This window comes from Marmota marmota, unplaced genomic scaffold (assembly GCF_001458135.2).
Source record: "Marmota marmota marmota unplaced genomic scaffold, marMar, whole genome shotgun sequence".
Classification (NCBI taxonomy): domain Eukaryota; kingdom Metazoa; phylum Chordata; class Mammalia; order Rodentia; family Sciuridae; genus Marmota; species Marmota marmota.
Window position 1 is genome coordinate 31795665 of NW_025999842.1, and position 16928 is coordinate 31812592.

Here is a 16928-nt window from a genome sequence, read left to right on the forward strand (position 1 = left end):
TATATAATAGGAATAACAGGAGGAAAAGATAGAAAGAACAGAAGGCCTAGTTTAAAGAATAACAACTGAGAATTTTTCCAAAATTAGTATCAGGCAGCAAATCACAGTTCCAGAAATCTCAAAGAATTCCAAGTAAGATGAATGCCAAATAAACAAACAAACAAATAACACCTAGGCATATAATATTCAAACTACAGAAAATCAAAACTAAAATATATAAAAATTCTGATCATACAAAATGGAGAAAAACAACCTTAACTAAGGGGGAACAAAGATAAGCATTTATATCTATTTTCCAGAAACCATGAAGTACAAAGAGAGTAAATTAAAATAGAGTATTTAGAGGAATAAAATACCAACCTAGAGTTCAGTACACTTCAAAAGTGAGGAACAAAGAGAGATTCTCAGACCAAGAAAAAAAAAAAAGAATTGAGTAAATATGTTGTCTATAGAGCTGTCTTTCAAACAATGTTAAAAGAAACACTTTATAGAAAAGGAAAATTATGTCACTAAAATACTTAGGTCTATGTGGAGAAAGGAAGAACACCAAAAAGGGAAGATATAAAGGTCAAATAAATTTTTTTAATTTTCATATTCTTAATTGATCAATTAAGATCAATAGCTTAAAATAGCACTGGCAATAATTTATGCATATATATATATACATATATATGCATGCATAATATATATATATATATATATANATATATATATATATATATATATATATATATATATATATATATTTACATATGGGTGAAATGAGTGATAGCAATGATTGAGGGACAGGAGGAAGGAATTGCAGTTATTTTGTTATTGTAAGGTACTCTCATTTACAATTAATCCAGGTCCACTTTCAAATAACACTGTGTTATTTGAAAGTGGACCTGGATTAATTGTAAATGAATATTAGAAAATCTAGGGGAACTCTAAAGAAGATTTTTAAAAACAATAATTACTGTTACAGAAGGGGAATAAAGTAGAATTTCATAAAATGCTCAATTAAAAACAGAGAACATAAAAAAAATTAGAAGGTAACAGAGAACAAGGGCAATATGTAGAAAATGTATGGTAGATGTTAATTTAAAATTATTGATAATTACTTTAACTATCAATGTGATAAACACATCAATAAACACAAACAAACCAATTAAAAGACAGAATTTATCAGAATGGATCAAATAACAGGACCAAATTTTCTGTTGCTCATATGAAAATTCACTTTAAATACACACACACACACACACACACACACACACACAGATTTAAAGCAAATGATGGGGAAAGATATGACATACTAACATTAATCAAATGAAAACAATGCATAGCCATATTAGTTTTAAATATAGCAGACATCAGAGCCAAGAAAGGATCCACAATGCTAGATGTGCAGACACGTGTACTACATGAAAAAACAAGAGAAAAAAGTGCCACAAACAAACCAAGATGCTCCAATAGTAGATTCCATTGACAACACAGTAGAAGAAATGTCAGAGAAGAAGTTCAGAATATGCATAGTTAAACTGATTCACAACATGAAGGATGATGTAAGGAGTGAAATCAGAGATAAATTTCAGGAGGTGAAAGATAACTTCAATAAAGAAAGCCTGTGAAAAGAAATTAAGCAGACATCTTTTAAACTTTTCAAAATTCATGATGAAATAAAAACCTTTGTTTAAAAGAATTCACAAGAAAGACTGCACTACAAAACATACTCAATAAAATGGTTTATGAAGAAGAAATGGAAAAGAAAAGTGAATACCAATAAAGGGAGGAATTACACTAGAACGATAGTCAATGAAAGGAGAAACTAATCTAAAGTAAAATTAAGAAATAAACCAACATGCCAGGGAATGAAAATCATTTCTCAATAATAACATTGAATGTAAATGGTCTAAACTCATCAATCAAGAAACAGACTGGCAGATTGGATTAAAAACAAGACCTAACAATGTGCTATCTTCAAGAGACTCACCTCATAAGCTAACACATACATAGAACAAAGGTAAAATGATGGGAAAAAAACATATCATTCACATGGATCTTATAAATAAGCAGGGGTTTCCATCCTCATATAAGTTAAAGTGGACTTCAAGCAAAAGTTAGTTAGAAGTGACAAAGAAGGACATTTCATACTGCTTAAGGGAATCACACAACAACTAGAAATGACAATCATAAACATTTTTGCCCCAAACAGTGGAGCATCTATGTACATCAAACAAACCCTTCTCAGTTTCAAGAATTAAATAGACCACAACACAATAATACCGGGTGACTTTAACACACCTCTGTCAGCACTGTTTAGGTCCTCCCAACCAAAGCTAAATAAAGATACCATAGAACTAAAAAATACAATTCATAATATAGACTTCACAGATATATATGTAGAATATTTCAACCATCAATGACTGAATACCCTTTCTTCACAGCAACACATGGATCCTTCCCTAAATAGACCACATCTTAGGCCACAAAGCAACTCTTAGAAAATACAAAAAAAATAGAGATAATACTTTGCATTCTATAAGATCATAATGGAATGAAATTAGAAATAAATGACAATGTAAAAATAGAACTAATCTAACACCTGGAGACCAAATAATATGTTATTGAATGACCAATGACTAGCAGAAAAAATCAGGGATGAAATAAAAAATCTTAGGAGTAAATTAGATTAGCAATACAACATATCAAACTCCATGACACTAGAAAAGCAATTCTAAGAGGAAAGTTAATTGCATTGAGCTCATTCATTAAAAGAATAGAGTCAGCAAATAAATAACCTAACATTATGTCTTTAAGCTCTAGACAAAGAAGAATAAATCAATACCAAAAACAGTAGAAGACAGGAAATAAACAAAATGAGAGGTGAAATCAGTGAAATTGAAACAAAAAAACAAACAAAATCCAAAAGATCAATGAAAACAAAAAGTTGGTTCTTTGAAAAAATAAATAAAATTGATAAACCCTATTCAAGCTAACAAAGAGAAAGACAAAAAAAGCTGAAGTTTCTAAAACCCCTCCTATGAAGCTAGTATCATTCTGATATCAAAACCAGACAAAGACACATCAAAGAAAGAAAACTTCAGACCAATATCCCTGATTATGAATATACATGGAAAAATTCTTGATAAAACACTGGCAAATTGAATGCAAAAACATTTTAAAAAGATAGTATGCATGATGAAGTGGAATTCATCCCAGGGATGCGCAAGGTTGGTTCAACATACAGAAATCAATAAACATAATTTATCACATCTATAGACATAAAGATAAGAATCACATGATCATCTCAATAGATGCAGAAAAGGCATTTGACAAAATTCAGCATCAATTCATTCTCAAAAAACTAGGGATAGTAGGAACATACCTCAACATTGTAAACGATATATATAACAAGCCCAAGGCCAACATCATTCTAAATGGAGAAAAAATGAAAGCATTCCCTCTAAAAACTTGAACAAACAGGGATGCCCTATTTATTACTTCTATTCAACATAGTCCTGGAAACTCTAGCCAGAGCAATTAAACAAAAGAAAGAACTTGAAGGGACATAAATAGGAATAACTATAATAGGACATAAATAAGAAGAAGTACAACTATTCCTATTTGCTGATGACATGATTCTATATAGAACACCCAAAACACTCCCCTAGAAAAATTCTAGATCTCAGAACTGGACTCAGCAAAGTAGCAGGATATAAAATTCACACCCATAAATCAATTGCATTCCTATAAATCAGTGATGAATCAACTGAAAGAGAAAAGCAGGAAAACTATTCCATTCACAATAGCTTTAAAAATAAAATATTTGGGCATTAATTTAAAAAAAGCGGTGAAAGACACCCATGAAGAAAACTATAAGAGATACTAAAGAAAGAAATTTAAGAAGACCTACACAAAACTCATCTCAAAGTGGATCAAGGTCCTAGGCATTAGACCAGAGACCCTGTGCCTACTAGAAGAACAATTAGGCTCAAATGTCTATCATGTCAGCTTAGGAACTGAGTTCCTCAACAAGACTCCTAAAGAACAAGAAATAAAATCAAGAATTAAGAATCAATAAATGGGATGACATCAAACTAAAATGCTTCTTTACGCAAAGGAAACAATCAAGAACACGAAGACACAGCCTACAGAATAGGAGAAAATATTTGCCACTTGCACCTCAGTTATAGCCTTAATCTCCAACATATATAATGAACTCAAAAAAAAACTTAATATAAAAAAATCCAACCAAACAAACAAATAAGCCCATCAATAAATGGGCAAAGGAACTGAAAAGATACCTCAGAGGAAAAGAAATAGAATCAGTCAACAAATATATGAAAAAAATGTTCAACATCTCTAGCAATTAGAGAAATACAAATTAGATTATACTGAAATTTCATTTTACTCCAATTAGAATGGAAATTATCAACAATACAAGTAACAATAAATGTTGGTGAGGATGTGGGGAAAAAGAAACCCTCATACATTGCTAGTGGGACTTCAAATTGGTATAACCACTATAGAAAGCACTATGAAAATTGCTCAAAAATCTAGGAATGGAACCACCATTTGAATCAGTTACCCCACTCCTTGGTTTATACCAAAAGGGCTTAAAATCAGCATACTACAGTAATGCAACCATATCAATGTTTATAGCAGCTCAATTCTTAATAGCTAAGCTATGGAACAAAACTAGGTGCCCTTCACCTGATAAATAAATAAAGAAAACTTGGTGTATATACACAATGAAATATTAGCCACAAAGAAGAATGGAATTATGGCATTTGACAGTAAATGGATAGAACTAGAGACTATCAGGCCAAATATTCTGATATGTGGATGCTAACACACAATAAATGTGTGTGGGGGGGAGAATAGAAATTCATTGTATTAGACAAAGGGGAATAAAGGGAAGGGAGGGGAATGGGAACAAGAAAGACAGTAGAATGAATTGAATATAACTTTCCTTTGTTCATATATGAATATATGACCAGTGTAACTCCACATCATGTACAACCAAAAAAAATGGAAGTTATACTCCATATTGTATAATATGTCAAAATACAGTGTACTGTCATGTATAATTAAAAACAGTAAGTAAATAATTAAATAAAATTTCTTTTTAAATCCAGCAACTGCTTTCCTTAGTGTTTATCCAGAGGAGTTGTCATAACTTATAAGCAGCCAAGAGGGCTCTCTGAAATGATTGAATAAATAAATTGCAATACCTCCAGATAAGGTAATATCATTCACTGCAACAAATAATTGAACTATCAAGCCATAAAAGGACAAATTCAAAACTTAGATATCACAAGTGAGAAAACAAAACAAACAACCTCAAAAGCCTACTTGTTGTATGATTCCAGTGTTTTGAAAAAGATAAACATATGGAGAAAGTGAAAAAAAAGTTGCCAGTGGTTGAGAAGAGAGAGATGAAGAAATAGCATAGGATTTTTAGGGTAATGAAACTACTCTATATGATAAAATCATGATTGATACATGTGTCCAATCTATAGAATAAATAGTAGGCGTGAACCCTAATGTAAACTAAAGACTTAGAATAATAATGGTGTGTTAATATATACATTCATTATTTGTATTCAATTGTGTGGCAGACAGAAGCAGCTCACATGATGTTTAGCAGCAGAGAGAGAGACTCTACTCTCCAGATACAAAATATCAACCCTATAGCCATACCCCAATGAGCCACTTCCTTTAGCCATATCTCACCTGCCTCCAGTTATTACTCAGTTAATCTCATCAGGGATTAATTCACTGACTAGGTTAAGGCTATACCCCAATCATTTCTCCTGCAAACCTCTTGTGTTGTCTCACATGTCAGCTTTGGGGGGGACACCTCACATCCAAACCATAACATAAGTTTATAAACTCTCACAAAAAGTTTAAACAATGATGGACAATTATAAAGTCTATTAAAATAAATATGCTGCTGACTGACCTTCAAGACACAAGACATGAGTTTTGAATGAAATATTAGAATACTGGCAGCAATATTTACTTCTCAAGTATGACCAAAGACCAAGTATAAGTCTAATACTGCAGTGACAGTCAATCAGGTAATTACTTTTATGTATTTGTTTTTCAACATTGCTCAAATAGAGCACATTTTTTTATTGAAAGAAAAATGTGACCAAAAATCTCCTTTCTTTCTGGAAATTTCTGAAAAATAAGAACAAAGAGGAGGTCTCATCTTATGAATTTTTAATGCACATTTCCTACAGATGTAAAATGTATGGTACTGGTACAATAAAGAGACAGAAACAAGGGAAAATAATAGCCCAGAAACAGATTGTATTTAGATAAGATATTGTTATTTTATTGTGATCACAGCACAGATTAGTGTAGAAATGTATTTTTTAATTGATTAATTGATGATAATATTGGTTTTTATATATGAAAAAAATAAAGTTATTCTCTTCTTTCAATCAGCATGAAGAATAAATTTCAGATTAATTAAAAAAGATCTAAGCGGGAAAGATAAAATTATAAAGCAGACAAAAAATATAAGATATTTTTGTGATTTGGGAGTAGAAATTTCTTTAACAAAACGCAATAGCACAAAGCAAAGGGCAAAATAATACAGGGAAATTTATACAATTCGATTATATCAAAATGAACAATTCTAATCAATAAAGAATATCATAGAGCTAATAAAGGGGGACTCACTGGAAGAAGTTATTAGTAACATCTAAATCTGAGAAGAGAATAATCTCTATAATTAACAAAAAAAATTATCATGAAGCAGTAAGAAAGCTGAGGCCAACAAAACAGAAAAATGACCCAAGGACATGCACAGATAAATCACAAAATAGGATGTAAACAAAGGATTAGCAGGATTGGCAGCTCAGGTGATCAGAGAAATGCTAGTCTCTTACTTTTCTCCATAGAAACGAACATCAATTTGTGGATGCTCAATATTTAGTATTGAAAAACATAAGGGGGAATAGAAACTTTCATAAATTGCTAGTGAGAGTGTCAATAAGTACAGCCTTTCTGAAAAACAACAGCTTATTTCCTTTGATCCAGCAATCTCTTTTCTTAGTATATCCCAAAGACTGTCTCTTACAGGTTCATGAGGAAACATGTATGTGTATGTTCACTAGAGTATTTTCTGAATGGTAGAGAAGTGTATATAGTGAAAATAAATCACAGTAGATTAGGTAGCAATCAGAAGCACTGAAGATGATAATGTCATTGTGTGCATGCATATATGGGTTAAATCTCATTATCAGTAGGTCCTAAATACATGATGTTGGGTAGAAAAAAATATATACAACACAAAGCCATTTTCCACAAAAATAACATGCTACAAACAATCAAAAGTATTTCAAGAACATATGCATACTGAAGCCATATATTGAACATTAAACTGAGTTCCTGTCAGTCATGGAGCAAGGAGAAGTAGAAAAAATAATGGCCTCAGGTAAAACAGTGATGATAATGTGCCCTGGACTGAAGACTACAAACTAGCTAACCTAGATATTATATTCACAAAGCAGAAAGCAAACCTTAAAACAAAATGTACTTTAATTAATTAAATAGAGGATATTGAATTTAATTTTTACAAGTTTTTCAAAAACCCCTCAATATGAACATATTCAAACAATAGAGATAATTTATATTGGCAAAAATTGGTAGGAGTCACGACTTGAGAAATGGTGATATAAAAAAAAGAAATAATGATACAAAACATTTGATCTGTTAATACAAAAACATAAATATTTGAAGATGGTACAAAATAACAGTCATACTTGAAATAGCGGGAAAAGTCCAATGCTATAGAGTGGTGGGAAAACACTGTCAGAAAATGGTAAACACTAGCTGAAAATACTTAGAATTGCAACTCCAAGTTGTCTCAGCATACATTTCCTGAGGTAGGCAAATGGAGAAATCCTATCCCATAAATATTTTTAAATTGGTCAAATCTGAACATTTTATTCTATGCATGATTTCTAATATAAAGAGGCAAATTTTTTGACCTTCTGAAATTAGATTATGAATTTATATTGATTAACCTTTGTTGTGGACTGAAAAAAACCTTTGTAATCTGAAAAGTCTATTTTGCATCAAAAATCAAGATTCATTTATTAAGCATTATTAATAAGTTAATAATAATCATTTGTGTTACTTTAAAGGTAGACAGCGATAGCTACAAGATATTTTTAGACAAACACAGGTTTTTAAAAATGCTTTTGTACAACAGCAGCTTTTTGTGCCCCTGAGTATTGTGGATGGCCCTTGTTGCCTAGCAACCTCACTTTATCCCAGACAACCTGATAGTCAACAGAATTGGAAGAGTCAGAAGTAAAAAATGGAAAGGATGGTCGTTATTTGTCTAGATTGAAATTTACCTGGTTTTCTATAGCTTGTGAAAAATACTGGACTTCAAAGTATTTTTTTTTTCATGTTTATAACCCCATTAACATAGAAGGAGCAGTAAGTCAGGAAACTGGATTGTACCAGGCATGTCTATTTGTAGGAATGGTCTTAGGCAGCTGAGGTAATTGCTTGATATATTTTATCCTATACAGGTTCAGGTAGAGTCAAGAATAATCATCTGAAAAGTGTTTCAAGAAATCAAACTTTAAATGTTTTCTTCTTCATTAAAATTGTATTTTGAAGCAACCTGCTCACCTGTTGCTGAGATGCCAGAAAACATTCCACTGCCTTGCCTTCATCCCCACTCTTTCTCCATTTGAAGTGTGTTGGTAGATCTCCAAGGCAGGAATCATGTTCCATGCAAAAAATAGGGGTGAATGAATAACCATACTTTACATCCTCTTTTTCATACTTTCCTCTCTCTTCCCCTTTCAAAATCAGCAAGCTGGAAGACAGAGATCAGGAAACTTAAACATCAGTTGCATGCCAAAGCAAGATAGGTCATTGTTTTTGATAAAAGTTCCAGTTTCAATAAAATAGTTACAGGAAAGATCCACTTGAATCTACCAACTCACTTTAATTTTATTGTTTATTTTAATGAAACAAAATTTCATTCATGGAATCTTAATTACTAGGATCCCATTGATTCCCACTCAAAGTCTAACCTTCTAGCACTTAGAAATCTGTCTCCCATGTACCTATATTCCCTTTCTTTCCCATATTTCCTATTATTATCTCTTATCATGATCACAATATAGACAAAAAAGTTGAATGGTTTCTGCCCCACACTCTCCACATCCATTCAGGCCACCGGTTTCAGCCAGATGAACCTCTCTTACCCACTCTGAAGAGTCTCCATGGGTGTTCTTGGTAGACCAGCAACATTTTAGCTTTTGAAACTAGCCTTGACAATTAAAAATTATTAGTCAAACTCTTGTAGAAACTCCCACGGGATCAGTACTAGTTGCTACTAAAAACTCTCACCTCTTTGCTTCTTTTCTTCTTGGACTCAGCTGTCTTGTACAGCACCACTATTTAAGTGGAAACATTTATTTTCCCTGGCTATTCCCTTTATTATCGTCACAAAGCAAAGTTCTCACAAGTATGAGAACGAAAAGCAACCTGTGCTGGTGTTAGCTCAACACTGAGCCATGCTCTCACACCCTGCATGTGCTCTTCAGCTTCTGGTCCACCTGGCCCTGCTTAGCTCCACATTCCACCCACAGGCCATCAATAAAGCCTGCATTTTATAGAAATAATAAATTTAACGATTACTCTTGACTTAATGAAGCATCAGTAGAAAGTTCACAGCAAATAGGTTAAGGTCATCCTGTAATCTTTTTCTAAAATATTCCCTTTTGCCCACCCCCATCAAAATCCTATCCTTCCTGGAGGTTTAAATAAGGCCCAACTTCCCTCCTCTGCCTCATTTACCACCACAGCCTGCATTAATCTCTTTGCTCTGAAGTTTATCCATGAAACCATGGTTGATGATATTGTATTAAGAATTTAATACTTTTATTTTTTTCCAAGTTGAATTACGAAGCACAAGTCAAAAATAGGATACAAGCTTTGTGTCACTTCTGTGAACAGATTCTTAGTATATACTTTTGAATGATTATGTGACCAATTAGAGATACAATGAGAAGACCACCAAAATGGGAATTGAAAATGCTGAATTCTATTTAAAAATTTCCAGTAATTACCTGGGTTGCCTAGGACAAAAATATCTTATTTCTCTATGTTCTCATAAACAATAGGAGACTTAGGTCTGTGATTTTATGAAGCAATGAATGGGGCAAATCAATGGGAGAATTAGAAAAGTTAAAGGTTGCCAGTCGGTAAAGACCAAGTATTGATGGGACATTTAATGTTGTCATGTCCTCATGTGATCCAAATTTAAACATTAAGACAAATATTTTCTACCCTGTTCATGAGAATGATCTGTCATACACTAAATTCAGAAGATGGGGGTTTAATTTCAGCACTTCTATGTCTCGTTGTATGAACCAGAGTCATTGATTTTTGCTTTTGGAGCCTGCTGTGGTTTGGATGTTTCTTGTATCCTAAAGGTTCATGCCTTGGGGCTTATTTCTAGGTGGACCTAGTGGGAGATGGTTAAGGGGATCTGCCCTCAGAAAGGATTAGATAACACTTGTAGGACCCTAGTAGGGTCTATAAATGTTATGTAATCCTGAGTTGTTTTACAAACCAACTGCCTCCCTGCCTCTTGATGTGCTTTCACCTTCTCAAATGCATCCCCGTCATGATGCCATACACCATGTGGCCCTTTCCAGAAGCTGAAAAAATGGGGCTTCCCAGACTTGGAATTTAAGTCTCCAAAACTATGAGCTAAATAAACCTCTTTTCTTTATATGTAACATAGCTTCAGGTATTTTATTATAGCAATAGAAAATGGACTAATACAGAGCCTCAATTTCTTTCAAGTGTAAATGTGGAATATTATCAATGATAGGTTTCTCATGATTGTTAAAAATTATTTATGAAATAAGTATAATTTCCCAAGCAGTAATTGCAATAGTTTCTGTGTCAATGACATATGGTTGCATATAATTTCTTATTTTTTTGATCAATACTTATTTAACTAGCCTTGTTTATTTTATTCCAAAGCCTTCATAGGCTAATTTTATTTTGGATGACTTTCGTAAATAACTCAGAGCTTTCTGGACATCATTTACAAAGAAAACTAAAAAATATTTAATTCTGTCTCAAAATATATTTGTTGCATTTATTTCTCTGCACTTCTTGGAGTATAGGATATTGTTTGTCATTTAAAATATGTCAATAATTTTTTACTTATACATGAAAAATACAAATTGAGATTTTGGGGGGTCATAAATTAACTGCATGGAATTAAGTGTTATTTTAATTTGTAGTGCACGTTTTGTGTTCATATAGTCTTGGCATATTGATAATTATCTTTTCATCCTTCTCCATGAGATATTCCTAAAAAAAACACCTGGTGTATGTTATTTAATAGCATGTGTTCTCACATTGTTGAGTTTTGTGTAATAATTTCTGGTGAATTAAGACTGATTTTTTAATTCATCAGTCTTTTCCAGCCCAGAGAATATTTACAGATAATCTGACAAGTTGGGGGTCTATTTAGCTAACACAATGCTCTAAACTTTTAAGTGTTAATATGATTTGTCAGATAGAAATCTAAATATTTTCTCTTTTTGTCCAAGAAGACAAATAACTCACACTGGAAGGAAGATGAGACTGGTGCTTTGGGTCACAAAGAGAGCATCTCACTGTGCCTCTCTGTCATCTCCAGTGGGTGTGTTTGGTTAAAATGGGGAAGATGTTTCACAGGAACTAACCATCTGTAGCAGAAACCTGAAAGTTAAGAGACGAGCCTTTTCAACATCAGCCAACTCAATTGATTTCCCAGCTGATACTGAAGTAAAAATGCAGATGGTTGCAAGAAAAGTTAACAGATAATAAGACAAGACTTGGGTGGGTTTGTGCACAACTCATTTCTCTGGGAAGTGGGAGGGGCAGTTTCCTGCACAGGAAAAGAATTTCTAAATTGAACAAGATTCTTCCTCCTCCAAAACATTGACATACACTTATAAGCACTGAGTGAGGAAATAGGTCTGAAGTCTCAGCTGCTTTGATCATTAAAGTACAGAAAGCTCAAAAAGCTCAAGCTCAAGCTTCTTGCTTGCATCACATTTTTTTCCTCTCTCTGGATGTTAAGAGTATTCTCTACTAAAGATGTTTAAAAAAAAAAAAAAAGAATCAGTATTCAATTGCTTTATTTGCACCAAAAAGTCTATAGGAGATTGACACCAACTAAAGAGAATTCTATCTTTATTCAGTTAAGATTCAACAAAAACTAAGTATGATTTCTAACTGATGTTTGCTCTTCATTTATTGGGGGAGCCCCATACACATTACTGTTGTACATTTCGTCTCAAGCTAGCATGACGCCAGTTCTGCAGATTTTAGACTTACCATCCTCTGTGAGTCAATTTCTTATAATAAATCTCTTTATACGTACCTGCCTTGTATTGGTTCTGTTTCTCTAGAGAATGCTCGCTAACACAGTGGTAAAATTAACTGGAGCTATTAATTCAAAAAAGAAAAGGAACCATATATGATTTCTGACTATGAGAAAGCTTGTTTAGTAATTTCAAAATTAAGATAATGGTATGAACAATTATGAAGTATAGATTACATCTGATCACTTTAAGAAGTGGAGAAAGAGCTTTATTGTAAAATAGTGCTTGCAAGTGTTTTCTGTAGAACTCAATCAGAAATATTTTAGAATTTGTGGGCCATATGTCCTCTATAGTACTACTAAAGGCTGCTTATTTAGCACAAGACCACATCTAAATGAATGTATATTGCCATCTTCAAAAAAAAAAAAAAAAAGAAATCTTAATTTATAAAAGTAGGCAATGAGCCTGATTTGGGCCAGGTGCAGTAGATAAGTAGTTTGCTCACTCCTGTTGTATAATATTGATATTTGAAAATTATATTAATATTTGAAAATTATGTTTTATAACTACTTGATCATGCAATGAAAAGTTTTAAGATGCCAACTTGAAGATGTGCAAAGAGGTGCATGATATTTCCAAAGTCTTTAGGAGACACAAACTTAAAGGATTTTGCAGACCCCATGCCACTCTTGTGAAGAAGAATGGAGGGGAAAACAGCAGGGCCTAGCCAGGTAAACAGGAGAAAAGATATACTCAGGGAAATGGGGCAGGATGATCAAAAGCACAGAGAAAGAACATGATGCACCCCACTTTCCTTCAACAACTTGGTGTCAGAACACAAGACATGATTCAGCTCAAGAGGTGGATTTGTGTTAGCATCAAGGATCCGATGCAAAATTTTGAATTTATCACGTGGGAAGTGAAGTGAGAATTCACTGAATTCTAAAGAGTAGAGTGACAGGCTTGAGTAGAAGGTCTGAGGATGCAAGATAAGCTGGGAAAGGCAAAGTTAGAATGAGGAAAAACATTTAGGAGAGGATTGCTCATTTTCAAGGTGTTTAGATAAGTATGGAAAAAGATACAATTTTAATGAAGAAGTACTTTATAAAAATTGTGAAATTTGTTAAATAAATTTGTTTGAGTTCATCAGTGTCCACAGGCCATAAAGAAAGTGTCGTGCTCCTTAAGGACGACAACTAGACCCTCCTGAGACAGAATGTGCCATGATGAACTGGACTCACCACTCCACCTTCCCTGCATTCTGCCTCCAACCAAATAAATTTGTTGGCTCTACTAGTTTTCTATCACGGTAACAAATGATCACAAATTTAATGGCTTAAAACAGGCACAAATGTATGTCTTACAGCTTTATAGGCCAGAAGTCTGAAGTGCATCTCAGAGGGCTGAAATCAGAGTGGGCCAACCCTGTTCCTTCTGGAGGCTGCTCCTTTGCCTTTTCTGGCTTCACAGGTTCACCTGTACATCTCAGCTCATAGCCCCCCTGCTTGCATTTTTGAATCCCCAAATGGTAGTTGAATTCCCACTTTGCATCACTCTGACTTTCACTCCTGCTTCCCTCTTTCACTTCTAAGGCCCCTTGTGATCACATCAGAACCAGTGACCCCTTCCCGAGCCTCCCCTTCTTACAAATCAAGCTTCTTGCAATTTCAAAACTGTATAGTCAGCTGTGTGTATGCACATGCTGTTCACAATGAAACCCCACGTGCCCTCCACCTCACGACTCACCTGTTATTCTTTACTCAACACTCAACTCAGAAGCCCCTTCCTCCAGAAAGCCTTCTTTCATCTACTCTTACTATCCCTCTCAAATGGTTACCTAAATAATTTTGTTTAACAGCATCCTGATATTCTGTTTGTTTCTGTGTACATAAAAGTATTTAACACAAAGAATTCTCTTTTGCAGTTCTGCGTCATTGTCATTTTCCTTTTCTTGACTCTGAATTTCTTTTTTTTTTTTTGAGAATTTAACATTTTTTATTATTTTTTTTTTATTTTTTAATTTTTTATTGTGGGTTATTCAAAACATTACAAATTTCTTGACATATCATATTCGACACTTTGATTCAAGTGGGTTATGAACTCCCACCTTCACCCCATACACAGATTGCAGAATCACATCAGTTACACATCCATTGATTTACAAATTGCCATACTAGTGTCTGTTGTGCTCCGCTGCCTTTCCCATCCTCCACCCTCCCCCTGAATTTCTTAAGAATTGGAATAATTTGTAATTAATACTGACATGCCCAGTATCAAATACACTAGCTGATATTGAACACAGGGTTGTAGATCACTACCTATTAGTGGATGGGTCATGAAATAAGATTGGCTTTGAACATCATTTATTTTTAATAGAAGGGAATATATAATACCCGTGTGTGGGTGGTAAAATTATTGTTTTATGAAAATTTGTTTCAGTCGTATACAGAGCTGTGATTATATCATCATGCCAAATGTATGATTTATAATTAATTGGTCATGAAAAAAGAGAAGAGTAGAAACTACTAGTTTAGTAATGTTCAACACATAACCACGGAATAATTTATGCACCATTTATTACATATGCTAATCCCAATATCATGTGCCTTGCGTCTGTACAGACTTTTGGTGACTCTTCTCAGTAAGGAAGTTGAGTCAGATTTTTCCTGGACTTTTCTTTACTTAAATGTATTCCTCAACATGCAGGAAGAGTTTTCTATATATTGGATGTTTTCATCTCTACTTGACTGGCTGCAAAGAGGTTATTCCCATGAAAGGCTGAGAAAAATTCCTCTTAGGAGTCCTATTATTGATTTGTTTTCCAAGAATGTTTGGTAAAAAGCAGCTTACCTTGACCAGAGTCTACAGAATGATTACAGTGTGCCTTCCCTCAGTCCTGAGGCAGGAATGGCCCCCGCTGGTCTGAGCCTGGAAGACAAACCTCTTACCCCACAAGCCATCACAGCTTGCCCGTGCTCTGAAGTGGTTGCTGTCCCAGATCACTGAGCTAAAAACATTAATTAAAAAAAAGAGAAATAGGTCAAATCTGTATTGCTGAAGGCAAACTCAAATTGGAAGAGTGGAGAGTCCTTGAGTCAAATTTCTGTTTCTTTAATCAGCTCTGAGCAAACATCCACTTCTGTGGTTAACTTTATTTCCATGTATTTGCTTATTTGTCAGTTTTGAAAGAGTTCCTGAGTAACTTAACCTCTCTGGGATCCTATGATGTGAAGGAAGAGGGAAAAATAGATGAGAAAAACTGTTTAGAAATTAAAAAAAATAAAGAAAGAAAAAAATTGTATTTTGATATGTCAAGAGAAAGTGAACTCTTCCTAGCCCTGACCTATCATGTTCACAATGTTTTTTTGGAAATTAACAGAAGGGGAAGGATAAAATTATTTGATTTGCAAAACTTCAGGGAAAGGGCTATTTTTCAGCAATGTGGTTTTTTTTTTTCCGTGAAACTGCGATGATGGGCAAAAATCAGTCCTTCCATACTTAGTTACAACCATTTCCTGTTATTCCCCTTCAGTTTAAGGGATATAAAACCTGCTTCTCTGTTGGAGACAGTCATCTTCTACCCCTAGGCTGGAGTCAAAACCAAGAAAGCCTGCAAATATAAAAACAAAGTCATACTTTTCCTCTCCTACTTCCACTTATAAATAATGAGTCTTATTTTAAATTGTATTTTTTTCCTTGATAGTTAGGAGCAGACGTTCCAAACTGACTTTGTATTTGGTGGTGTCTCTGCCGGGGAGTGGTGTGTGATGCATGACTGACCAAAGCTGAGGAATAAAAAAAAAAAAAAAAATGACAGTAGAATAACTGAAAGATGAGCGCAAAAAAGGTAAGAGACTAGAAGACTTTTAAACAAAACCTACGTGGGACATATCTCTGAAAAATTAATTTACAGTGAAAAGCATAGTAGGAAAATAAAATTGGAACAGAGAAAAGAATGTTAAAGAATGAAGAAAGAACAACTAATGTTTGATGACCTGTCAACTTTCAAATGAAAAGCAGGTGTCCTCTCTCACAATCCACTCCTGTGAAGACGCAGGGTTTCCAAAGGAAAAGAAAGGCAAGCTTCTATTACAGCTATAACATACACCTCCATCATGCTGGACATATGTATTTTCTACTTTGTTTTGAAGTCACCCTGACCACATCTGCAACAGATTTGAGCCAACTTTGCTCCCTAAAAGAGTTTTCTTTGATGCATCTCTACACAGTAGAAAACACTGGATTGTAGCGTTGCAAATAAACATGCCAAGAGATTTTTAGATTTGTTGGCATTTCAGAATGGGAACTCTTTTCCATGAGAAATGGATCAAATTTTATACTGGTACATTTTAATATGTTATGTAAATATCAAGAATGAACAAAAGGAAAATATCTATGATTCTGTAGATTATTTAGGTTGTTATCAAAAAATGTGGGTCATTGTCAAGGAGAGATTGAATTGAAAAATGTCCCTACTTTTGCAGACAGAAACAAACTTAAGAATTATTTTCTTAACTATTTAATCTTGTGGTCCAAATACAATTCTTTTCTATTACTCTTACTTTGTTA